This window comes from Danio rerio, chromosome 12, assembly GCF_052040795.2.
Source record: "Danio rerio strain M-AB ecotype USA chromosome 12, GRCz13ab, whole genome shotgun sequence".
Lineage (NCBI taxonomy): Eukaryota > Metazoa > Chordata > Actinopteri > Cypriniformes > Danionidae > Danio > Danio rerio.
Window position 1 is genome coordinate 25,843,144 of NC_141032.1, and position 12,264 is coordinate 25,855,407.

General features: G+C 36.6%; 1 long non-coding RNA gene across 5 annotated transcripts in view; it reads left to right on the plus strand.

The window, feature by feature from the left end:
• Positions 1 to 12,264, plus strand: part of LOC147834466 (uncharacterized) — a 171,341-nt gene that overhangs the window by 130,206 nt on the left and 28,871 nt on the right. For 3 of the 5 annotated variants that reach the window (XR_015504132.1, XR_015504130.1, XR_015504129.1), the window contains exon 5: positions 1,114 to 1,323. This is a non-coding gene — a long non-coding RNA (uncharacterized LOC147834466). Of the gene's footprint in view, positions 1 to 1,113; positions 1,324 to 1,999; positions 2,077 to 12,264 lie in introns of all 5 variants that reach the window. The other 2 variants (XR_015504131.1, XR_015504133.1) reach the window with 1 other exon arrangement.

Below are 12,264 nucleotides of genomic sequence, written 5' to 3' on the forward strand. Positions count from 1 at the left end.
CCAGTACTGGGTACATATGCCGGAATAGTTGGCGGTTCATTACGCTGTGGCGACCCCTAATAAAATTAAATTAAAAGGAACATGAATGAATAATCTTTGTAAGTTCAAAAAATTATTACACTCTTTACAACTGGCCCTTTTGGTCAACAATAAATAGATCAGTGTGTATGTTAATGTTCACATAAGAGCACATCAGCAACTGCTATTTCAACTAGAGCTTTTTTAAACCCCCATTGGATCAGTTTTTACTCCATTGTGGTATGGGAAATTAGGGTTCTATGCAGCTAAAGTATTTCCACTCACTTTCCCCTTTTCCAAACTGTAAACAATCTTTTAGGAAGCATTTCTGTGTTTCTTATCATTCATTTGAAATGACAAACCAAGCCATAAAGCATTATCTCTGAAATAACTTTTGCCTGTTAAAATCCCATGTTTCCTACTAAACTTCCAGAGAATTCAGTTTCAGTGGTGTTATTGTGTAGATGAGGCCATCTCTCCATATATAGCCCATAAACATCACATTCAGACACAAACATTTCCTCCCACTGTATTTAATGAGAGTTGAGTTTGGAAATGGTTTGGTTGATGGGAAACACAACCATGCAATTACAGTGCACAGGCTGAAATGAGTGAAACCTAAGCTTACTGTAGCTGTAGTGTGTCATACTGCTATGTGTACAAGCCAGTGTTTGCAGATTGAGTTGTGGATTTTTGACTTTGATTACGTGTATGTCATTATTAAGTCAAAATTAGAAAATTAGAAATGACAACAAAAACATAATTACACAAAGCGTCAGCTGTTATTAGTTGTATCTAAAAAAGCTGTCAGTATGCCTCTGTCGTCTTTTTGCCGTTCGGCTGGGTAATTTTCTCCCCCCTTTTAAAGCCATATGTTATTTTTGGATGAATGGGCCCAAACCCTGCCAGCCCACTAACACAATGGAAATGCCAGAACAGACTTAATCCTGTAACAATCCCAGTGATTTTAACTAATCCATCTGTATGCCGGGCAATTTACCTTCTCCCGTTGCATGACAGTGTCTAAAATAAAGAAACTGTAACTGTATATCTCTTAACATTTATCTGTATGTGTGTCTTTTTTTCTTTTTCCAGATACCACCACATTACGTCACTGAAGGTCCTGGGTGTTCAAAAATGTAGTCACGGGCAGACATCGGCAGGAAAGATCTCTTTAAGGATGAAACAGATAATAATGTTGCTGTCTGTTTCTGGTCTTCCATGGTGGTTGTTGGTGTGCATTGACACATGAAGGCCTTCAGATGGAGAATGAGGCAGGGACCATATAGATGTGTCCTGAATGAGGTAAAAATACCTTGTCTGACAGCTGATGTGTTTGTAAAGATTAGACAGAACTGACAAATACTCAATTTAGTTAAGCCTTAAGTAGAGTTCAACTTAACATCAGTAGAGTTAAGCTCCAAAAGGAAGCAAAAACTGAACAAAAGCTACATAGTCAATTTCTAGTGAAGACATTTATAGTCTTATAAAAGATTTATTATTATTATTAGAGAAGTGCTTTTATTTTTTATTTAATATCATTTTATTGTGTTTTTTGATCTAATGAATAGAGCATTAAAAAGATTAAAATGTGAATAAATTCAACAGTAAAACTTAAAATGCTTTGTTGTTTATTTATTTGAAATTATATTATCATTTTGAATGGTAGTACAAGCTATTACTGTAAATTAGTTCATTTTTAAACACAAAACAGTAGTAAATAGTCATAATAGTAACACTAATTATAATATTTTTACCTTTTTGTAAAGCACTCGTAAAGAAGCTTTGTCTTGAAATATACATAAATGCCACAAGGCCTTGAACAGAACCCTGCTAAACATCAGATAGGCCCAACCTTAAATCTGCATCCAGACACACATTTATATCAAGACATATTTATGCTTTTTATGAAGTACTTTTAAACAGTTGCTTAGTAATTACTTAGTTAGTATAGTTTTCGGTTTTTCTTTCATAATTTCAGACAGCTTTTTCCTTTCCAACGAAATGGATCTTGTGCATTCCTATCTGTCATGCACTCCGTCAAAGGACACCCTTAAAGTAAGTGACCGTTAAAAACACTTGCTTGGGAGGGATATCCTATCTAAATTCTATCTAAGGCCAGGTCTAGACCTGTTCGGTTTATTCCTCTCTCTTTGTCTGTGTTCTTCATTGCTTGCATTTGCCACATTTTTCAGTTTGCTTGACTTTGTTATATATAATAGAGCTGGGCGATTAATCAAAAAGTAATCAAAATCAACATTCAGAACTGATATTCGATCAAGTCGATCAATTCGATCAGAAGAGATACTTTTCTACTTTTACTATGAAAAACATAAAAAATATTTATTTTGTTTACAAAAGTGCAAGTTATTTATTTTCACTTTTTATAAGAAAAAAGTGATTGTTTGTTTTAGGCAACATGTGCTTTAATTTCAGCTGTTCAACGCTGATGTTTAATCATAGATAGTAGATGGTGTGTGGTTCCTTCAAAATCAAGTAATCTACTTTTCATTCAGAAATTATAATATGTCAGCATATTTACTGTACAAAACCTGTCAGTGAGCTATGAGGGGAAAAATAAAATAAAGTAATCGCTCATTAATTGTAATTGAGTAAAATGTTCAATTAATTGAGATTTCATATACTGTACATATAATATACCCATAAATGTATGGCAATACTAAATAATACTTATAATACTTATAATAAAAAGATGGCAGGCACAGCTCACTTTCTTTGACCTCAAAAAAGTCCAATAATCCAACAGGTAGCCACTGACATCTTTTGGAACCTGAGTTGTTGGAGAAATTATTAACAAGTGAATAAAGAAGTGAATTTACAGCATAAAGAATTGGCAACTGCTGTCTAATTTTTGGATTTCTTGACTAAGTTTAGGTCAGACTTGTTGTTTAGCTAGCTAATATAGCATTTAAAAAGTGCAAATTTAACTTGCCAAACAAACATAACTTATCCTTCATAGTAGTTGTTTAAATTGAAATATCAAATATTAATACTAATCTTAATTAATATTAAAATATTAAAAAACAAATATTAAAACAATTAAGAACTATAACATTATCAAAATGACAATAAAATAAGACTACAACTAATAAAACAACAAAACACTAGAAAATTATTAAAACTTTTATTTAATTGAAAATAGAATGAAATGGGAAAATTCATTCATTCATTCATTTTATTTTCCTGTGGCTTAGTCTGTGATTTTCAGAGGTCGCCACAGCGAAATGAACCGCCAACTGTTCCACCTCATGTTTTACACAGCAGATGCCCTTCCAGCTGCAACCCAGTACTGGGAAACACCCATGCACATTCTCATGCTACAGTTGTCACGATACTGGAACTCAATCGGTACTGAAATTTAAAAAATGTCTATTTCCCGGGAACATTTGAGTGCTGGGAAGCACGTTATTAAACAGCCCTGATTTGCCGTTATGTTCACATGCTCTACTGAAATGACTGTGATTGGCCGTGAAAGTCATCGGTTCACTGAGCTCACCCCTGTTTACTGCGTGTAACCACAAATACAGGGACACTGGAACATTTTAAAGCAGCAATTCATCAACGGATCGCTTGTACTGTATGTCCACTGCATGTACGGGAAATGGATGTTTTTAAAATTTCAGTACCAATTTGCATTGAATTCCAGTTTCGTGACAACACCATTACACACACATTCATACACTACAGCCAATTTTGTTCATCACCTATAGCACGTCTTTGGACTGCACCCAAAGCAAACCCACACGAACACAGGGAGAACATGCAAACTCCACACAGAAATGGCAACTGGCCCAGCCGAGACTCGAACAAGAGACTTTCTTGCTGTGAGGTGACAGTGCTTAACACTGTGCCACCGTGGTGCATGAAATTAGAAAATATTTAGTAAAATAAATCCCAATGCCTGACCAAGTGAGCTGTTTGAGTGTGTTCTTGGCACAAACAGGAGGAGGAAGTGGATGATTTGCTGGGGGGGTTGGAGAAGGTAGAACAACTTTGTCCTTACAAGCTAATTACTCTGAAAACAAACAGCAGTAAAAGTAGGCCACTTATACTTTCCGGCAATAGTTTGGCTCAGTATTTATGTGAATCTAAATGACTTTGCGCTTGTCTATGCTTATTGAATAATTGTTGCTCATCCAGTTTTAAAAAGTACCAAGCGTTCCTTCACTGTTGTTCATTTTAGGCAATTGTTTTGTATCATTTTCTTCAGATAGCTGCATAGTTTGAAGTCTCAACACCTCTATTCACCCAAACAGCTTCTGGATTACACTATTTCTGTATTTCTATCTCCTCTCTCTCTCTCTCTCTCTCTCTCTCTCTCTCTCTCTCTCTCTCTCTCTCTCTCTCTCTCTCTCTCATTCTCTCTTTCTAGTATAAGTATTACAGTTAATCAGATTATCACTCTCTTCTCTGAAAAGACCCAGTAGTCAGGCAGATAAAAGGGCAACCCAGAGTCCCCAGGGGTCCTGACAGACAGGGATCAAAGGAGTAGCTGATTAGCCAAAGCAATGTCGCTTTGATACCAGAAAGAAAGAGTGAGCGACAGAATGAAACAGACAGAGAGAGAGAATTCAGAAGGATGACAGTGTTTCATCCCATGTTTCAGCAGATGTCTTGGTTTACCTGCTACAGAGTCATCTCTTTGTCCTCTCTGTGGTAGGTCATAGTTTGCTTTTATTCTTTCCTCTACAGCAGCAGGAAAAGACACTCTTGATCTTCTTCCTATTCAGCGTTCAATTAAAATTGAGTGTGCGTTTGTGGGAATTGTGTACACATGATAGGCTAAGCATCTGTTATGAACCTCACCCTGCCCAGAGTCTTGTTTGGGCTTTTCAGGTCAAAGTTCATCTCTCCCTGATAAACTTCATTCCATTAGTGTGATTGTGTGTCCGTCTGGCACAGCTTGGCAGGAAGTAGTGGATAAAGTCCAGAGTGAAAAAAGTAATCCGTTCACATACACACATTCAAGCTTACATAAATCACAAGATCACGGCACCGCACAGGTGATCTTTGTGCCACCCACAGGTTTGAGAAAGTTAGTGCACCTGATTTCAAAAACTACTAAACATTGAAGCTGTGGAGAAAAACTGCAGATAATAAACTAAAATCATAGTTACAGAATGTGAAAAAATTAATGACCCATGAATGAAAGTTCTGTCAATATTTACTCACTGTCATGTGATTGAGTTTTCTGAACACAAAGGTAGAAATTGACCTTTTTTACTTATAGACTGTGACCTGTGGCTTTCAGATTTAAAAATTTAGGAGGAAGTTGCTGAGACTTTAATTCAGTATGTATTCCAGTTGAAACAGGATATTGAGTAGGTGCAGGATTTCTGTTTGTACACCATTCCCATATAGCAAACTAACAGTAAGAGGGGCATGGTTAAGAATTTTGTGTCTGAAGCCATCAAAGTGACGTCAAAAGAGAAGGACCACCACTCCAATGCAGAAGCAAAAGGTCAGACTAAGAAAACTTTTGTAAAATTCCTAATTAGGCGATGCGATGGTGCAGTAGGTAGTGCTTTCACCTCACAGCAAGAAGGTTGCTAGTTTGAGCCTCAGCTGGCTCAGTTGGCGTCTTTGTGCGGAGTTTGCATGTTCTCCCTGCGTTTGTGCGGGTTTCCTCCTGGTGCTCCGGTTTATCCAACAGTCCAAAGACATGCGGTAGAGGTGAATTGGGTAGGCTAAATTGTCTGTAGTGTTTGAGTGTGTATGGATGTTTCCCAGAGATGGGTTGCAGCTGGAAGGGTATCCGCTGCATAAAACGTGCTGGATAAGTTGACGGTTGATTCCGCTGGAGTGACTCAACAACTTTAATCATAAATGTAAATACAAAACAAAAATTTCCATCTGGAGCTCCTTCGTGGGACTCGACACTTGTAAGCACTCGCTTCAATGGGTGTGCGAATCTCAGCACCGCCCACACTCATCACTGATACCAAGCCAACCAATCTCAGAGCTTGCGTAATGCGTCATTGTGAAGTATGGTTATATTTTTTTGAGAGGTATGCGTCAGCGTTGCCGTCAGTCATGCGAAGGCTGTACTGGGCCATACCCGTACGCTTGACGCAGAAGTATACATCACCCTTCACACCCATCTATTTAATAATTGCAACTGACCACTGACCAGCTCTCTGTGGTCATCAATCATCATTTTAGAATCAAAAGGATACTCGTTCACACCTAGCATTTCTGAACTACTCTCCATCCACACTATACCGCTGAAAATGCACATCATGTGACCACACACACACACACACACACACACACACGCACACTCTGGCATGCACTTCAGCAGTATATGTGCACGTCTGAGCTCCAGGCAGTCAGTATGGGGTGCTTTGAACACAAAACTCCTGAGAGCAGTGCACATCGGACTGTTTATCGAGGATGTAACGCTGGATCACATTTCACTATATGTTAAACAGGATATTTAATTAATCTTGTCTCTATCTGACTGCTCTTCTGTCTTTTGAATCTATCAGGTAATGTCTCACATCGTCAGTACATTGCTTCAATCTTTCGCTTTCACACTTGTACTTAGTAATTTTAGCGAAAACATCAGATACAATTGGTTGGTTCCTGTTGGTTGTGCACCTCTTTTACCAACCAAGTTTGTCAACGCTATTATAAGGACACAGATCGCTCTGCATGTTCACACCAGGGTCCCACAGAAAAAAAATTATTGACAGGTGGTAATTTGTGTTTAACTTATATTTATTTCTTTATGAATTGGTTATGGGCAAAACAAAGACCATGCGGGAAAGGTATTTGAAACGGTAGGCTACAAATAATTAATTTGTTATGAATGAATTAATTATTCATAAATAATTAATTCACCGCCGACTACAATGATGATGCCATCGTCCATCGCAATGTTTCACATAAGACATCATACGATGCCAAATTGGTTGACATCGACCAACCATACAAGAAGCTAGGAGCTGAAAATCACAAACTTCCGAAAGGTATAATAAATAATCTGATAGGTGTTTTGAACTGAAACATTACAGACACATTCTGGAAACACAACAGACTTATCTTAAATCTTGAATAAGGGGTAAAATAGGGAATCTTCAAACACCACTGACTGGCCATTATATTTGTTGAGCACATGAATACAGCATCCATTCAGCAGTGTTTAGGACAGTGCTGATCGTATTCAAGTGTCAGCAGGAAATGTACTTTTTTTTTTTTCATTTTAGTGATGATTTGTACCAAAGTCAATACTTGTGACAACTCTTCACCAAACAAAGCCAGATTCTCTTCTAAATGTCATCTTACCAGTTTGCATTCTAAATTCTTCTCAAAGCATATTAAACTTGTGCACCAACATCCATGTGACATGCTAAAAAAAATCTCATTGATATGTTTATCTTTGTGATCAGCTGTGTGTAGACAGAAGTCTGTGTTCTGGCTCCGTCTGTCAGTTATTGGGTCCGCTAGGCATGCACTGGTCACGCTAAAGTCTCTCATATGATCACACCGGCTTTGAATGTGTGACCATCTGCCTTCATAGTAACCGCAGGACACACACATTTGTCTCAGTGATGTCATGTGCATCCACCCATACGCAGACACATATCTGGCTGCATGTGCTTCTGGAAGAGAAGACGCAGAGGAGCTGGGGAGTGTGGCTGAGATATGAGTCTCACTTCCGGGCTTTTAGTGACTGACCTCAGACCATCTGACTGAGCTACTGAGTGACACTGAGATAAAGTTCACTAAAGAACACCTATTTACAAAGTCACATACTTATAGCACTAATGCTGTATTATAGGGAAATGCAAGTAGATGAGAGTAGATGGAGTAAATGCGTGTTTGCTTTTTTGTTTCATTTTCACCAAAAAGAGCTCAAATTCCATTTTGAACATTCATGATGGCATAGACGAGTTGGAAATATTTTATAAAAGAACACACTGAAGTGACAATAAAGACACCTAAAATGTCACAAAATGTATGTATTTATTTTTTATAATAGTAATAATTATAATAAAATAATATTTAAAAATAATAATAATAATTGTTTTATTTATATTTAATATTTTAGATAATTACTAACCAGTTATTTATTATCAGGCCTCAGTAAAATAAATTATAAAATATGTTATAAGGGTTGATTGTTATGCATGATTTATGTCTAAAATCTAAAAGAATGTTAATATGCCAGTTAAAATTTGGGTGTATCAATTCATAAAGACTATTTAGTTGCTTCAGTACAATGCAATTTTAGTTTGAATCAAGTTTGATTTGAAAGATTTTTAAAGTATTGGTTTGCTCATCACAGGTGGTCTAATACATTTCTTATAAAAAAATTTAAGCATAATAGTTAAATAGATTAACATTTAAAAAATGTATTAATGAAATGTATTAAACTGTAAATCTTTTAAGTACAATAATATGGTGGCCGAGAGAGCTTTACCGAATGCAATTTAAGAAAACACATGCAATTACAAAGACACTACAGCAAATAAAGGAAAGATCATCCATTCATCCATTTGACAACACGTGCTGCAAATCCTCAAAATGCATACTTATAAGAAAATGTGCTGCATTTTCTCACAACGCAAACAAAATAATGAAACACTACATTTTCTCACAACTCAAAAAGAATGAAACACAACGGAAATGTTTCAAGGGGAGCCAAAAACATAATGGATTATCAGTGACTATCAGTGCTGTGACTATAGCTCAGTAAAGTTGTAGGGGATCTTTCAATGGTGCGTTTTTTTGTTTGTTTATTTTAATGTCCCAATCTTTTTGGTGTTTATAAGGCTAAATGACCATAAATTAAATAGCTGGGTCCATCATATTTTCGTAAATTGTTTGTGTTGTGAGAAAATGCAGCGCTTTTGTAAAAATCTGTTTCAAGAGTTCACACTCAGATAATGCTCAACTATGACAGCAGGTTTGGCGTGCTGTCCAGGGAGAGAACCCTAAGCTCGGAGAAAGATGAGCCCAATGTTCCCGCCTGGTCAATGAGCATTAGGAGGGATATGAGATCAGGTGTTTCTCGAGTTCCCACTTTTGAACTTTGGCTAATATTGTGGTGCTGATTGATTCAATGTGAATGTGTTAAGTGCTTGTGACTTATTACATTTCATTTATGTGCATGTTTTAAACTGTGGGAGGAAACCAAAGGACCTGGGGAAAACCCACACGAACACGGGGAGAACATGCAAACTATGCGCAGGGAGTGCTGACTTACTCGATTAGAACTTGAACCTGTGGCCCTCTTGTTGTGAGGCAGCAGCGCTAGCCACTGAACCACCGTGTGGCCCGATCATGAAAAGAGGAGGAGGGAGAAGGCAAGGATAGAGGGGGGTTCCAAAAACGAAGATATGGAATAAAGTTTAGGCAGGATATTTATAGTAGTTTTATAATGATCTGATAGGCTAGCTAATGATTAGTGATAAGGATCATCTGTGGTCGATCATATCACGTGCTCCTCTCTAAATTAGTTTGTGAAACTTCACTTGACTGAAAACACACCTGTTTAGCTGTGCCTTTACTGAATGAGCACTGTGCTGCGTCCGACAGATTGAACTATTATGTTTTTCTCTTCTTCTTTATTCTTTTATCACATTTTACCTTTTTTTGTTTGTTTGTTTTTTTACTTATTTTAATTATTTGTTTTTATTTTTATTTTACTTGTTTCTTTTATTCTTGTTTATGTAAAGCACTTTGAATTGCCACTGTGTATGAAATGTTCTATATAAATAAACTTGCCTTGCCTTGCCTTGCCTTGCCTTGCCTTGCCTTGAGTTGTGACGATTTGAGGCATGTTTGCTGCCAAACTAATTCCTTTTTTCAATTTGCTGCCATTTATTGTAATTGATTAGCCATCATATAATCACCCACTTTACAGAGAAGTTAAAAACAGAAAAGAGTTTTTTTGCTGGTTAAAAAATACTTTTGTAGATAAATTTGCTCAAGTCACTGATATTCGCTCGCTCACTTGAGATAGCGTGACCCTTAAGTGTAACTAAAAGTGTCCTTGTCTCAAACTTTTTTCATCTAGGAATTTTATCTGGAACTTTCTCCTATGGGTCCGTCACACTGCAGACAGAACAGCATTATCAGAGTATTATCTCAATAGGGTGTTTTAGTGGACCACTGGAACACATTGGAATTTTAGAGATAGTTTAAAATGAAATAATCAAATGAAAAATATGTCATTTACTCACACTCGTATTGTTTTAAGCACACATAACTTTTGATTATGCTTGTAATACAAATTTTTTTTTAAATTAACCAGAACTAGCATGTACAGTTTTCTTTTACAATAAAATCACTTTACATTACTTAACAAGAATGAAATAAGTGAGAAAAAAGAAATTAAAAAAGAAGAGAAGAAAAAAACACAGAGGAAAGGGTACATAATTATCAAATTACATACAAATAAAATAAGTTTCTGCTCACTTTTATGAAGCCGACCATGATTCAAGCCTAAAATCCACCAAAAAGAATGGAAAACATTTATGTAGTCAGATTAGCTTGTGTAATATTAATTTCAATTGTCATGATGTCATTCATCAGCTTTAGATGAGGAAAAAGCTAAAATTAAACTTTAAAAAGGTGTTCATGGTTGTGTACCACAGATGTTTGCAATGGCATAAAGGTGACATACAGCAGGCTGTGTCTGAAAGCTTTTCTACATCACTTGTTGTCTTGAGAGGTACCTTTTGATCAAATTAGAAAGCCATATAGAAATGTCCTTAACTGCCTTCGATTTCCCAAAATCCTGTGCATTCAATTTCTAACAGTTGAGATAAAAAAAAACATGTGATGCATCCCATTTCACATACTATGTATTTGTAAATATATATTAGTATGTCCCAAATCATAGCATGTTACTTTAAGCTTTCCAAAGTTACTCGGATGGTCTACTACTTCCTGTAGAAGTTCAAAGTGTAGATCCGTATGTACTAAGCTAGCAATGCCCACTATATATTTCCCATTGGATGTGAATTTGGTTAGAACTACAAACAAGGGTTAAAAGTGTTGACAAACTACATACATGGTGAATGTGCAAGACCAGTGGTTAAGTGAAAGACTTTAGTAACGATATTTGAACGATTCTTTACATTTACATTTACATTTAGTCATTTAGCAGATGCTTTTATCCAAAGCGACTTACAAATGAGGACAAGGAAGCAACTTGCATAACTATAAGAGCAACAATGAATAAGTGCTATAGGTAAGTTTCAGGTCTGTAAAGTCTAAGAAGGATTGGGTACAGTTAGTGTGATATCCAGAGAGGCAATTGCAAATTAGGAAGTGAAGTGGAGACTAAATAGTTGAGTTTTTAGTCGTTTCCTGAAAATAGCGAGTGACTCTGCTGTTCTGATGCAGTTAGGGAGTTCATTCCATTCCATTAATGGACCTAATGTAACATTAATGGACCTATTGTAACACTCTAGTTTGTTACAATAACGGTCCATTAATGAGGACGTTGTAAGTCTCAACGCTTCCATACTTCTTTGTTACACATTTACTTTTCCTTCAATAAAGGATGTTGCATAACGTGTCAAATTAGAACACAATTATTGTGTTTTGAAGTGCTGCTTAGTGTAAATTTGTGTGTAAATGTACATTTCTAACTAATGCTGTTCCCTTTTGATGGCTTTTCTGGTGAGAATTTAGTATTGTAGTAAGCAAATATTCATTAGTTATCAGCAAAGCTTTCTTTATTTTGTTGTACATGATTAAATCATTATACTATCTCAGAAGTCTGTCTGAAATTAGTTTTACGAGGTGCCTTGATGCACCAAGTTGCCTCCGAATGCATTGACAGAATTTTTATTTTTTCACTTTAACCGTTTAGTTATACAGTTCCAACCAAAACACACTGAACATGACCACCGGGTTGCTATGTGACACGCACACGCAGAAACACACACATACAAACATCACCCAAAGTCTTAATAAGTTGCAGAAGACATGCATTACATAACGGCTAAGACCCCAAGGAACATAAACCACACACAAAGACGGTTAAACAAACACGTGCACTTACTCAAACACTGACCCTTAGAAAGCTTTTAGGACATTTTATGAGCGCTTTCCCAAGATTACATGCTTATGACACACCCTGTAGAGATATGCTTCAAGAATGAACGCTTGCACCAAAACACTGGCCGTTCGGAGAGTAAACACCAGTGACTGTCCTTGAGCGTTTGTTTGTGGCTGCTCTTAAAGCGATGACATTTATTGATGTGG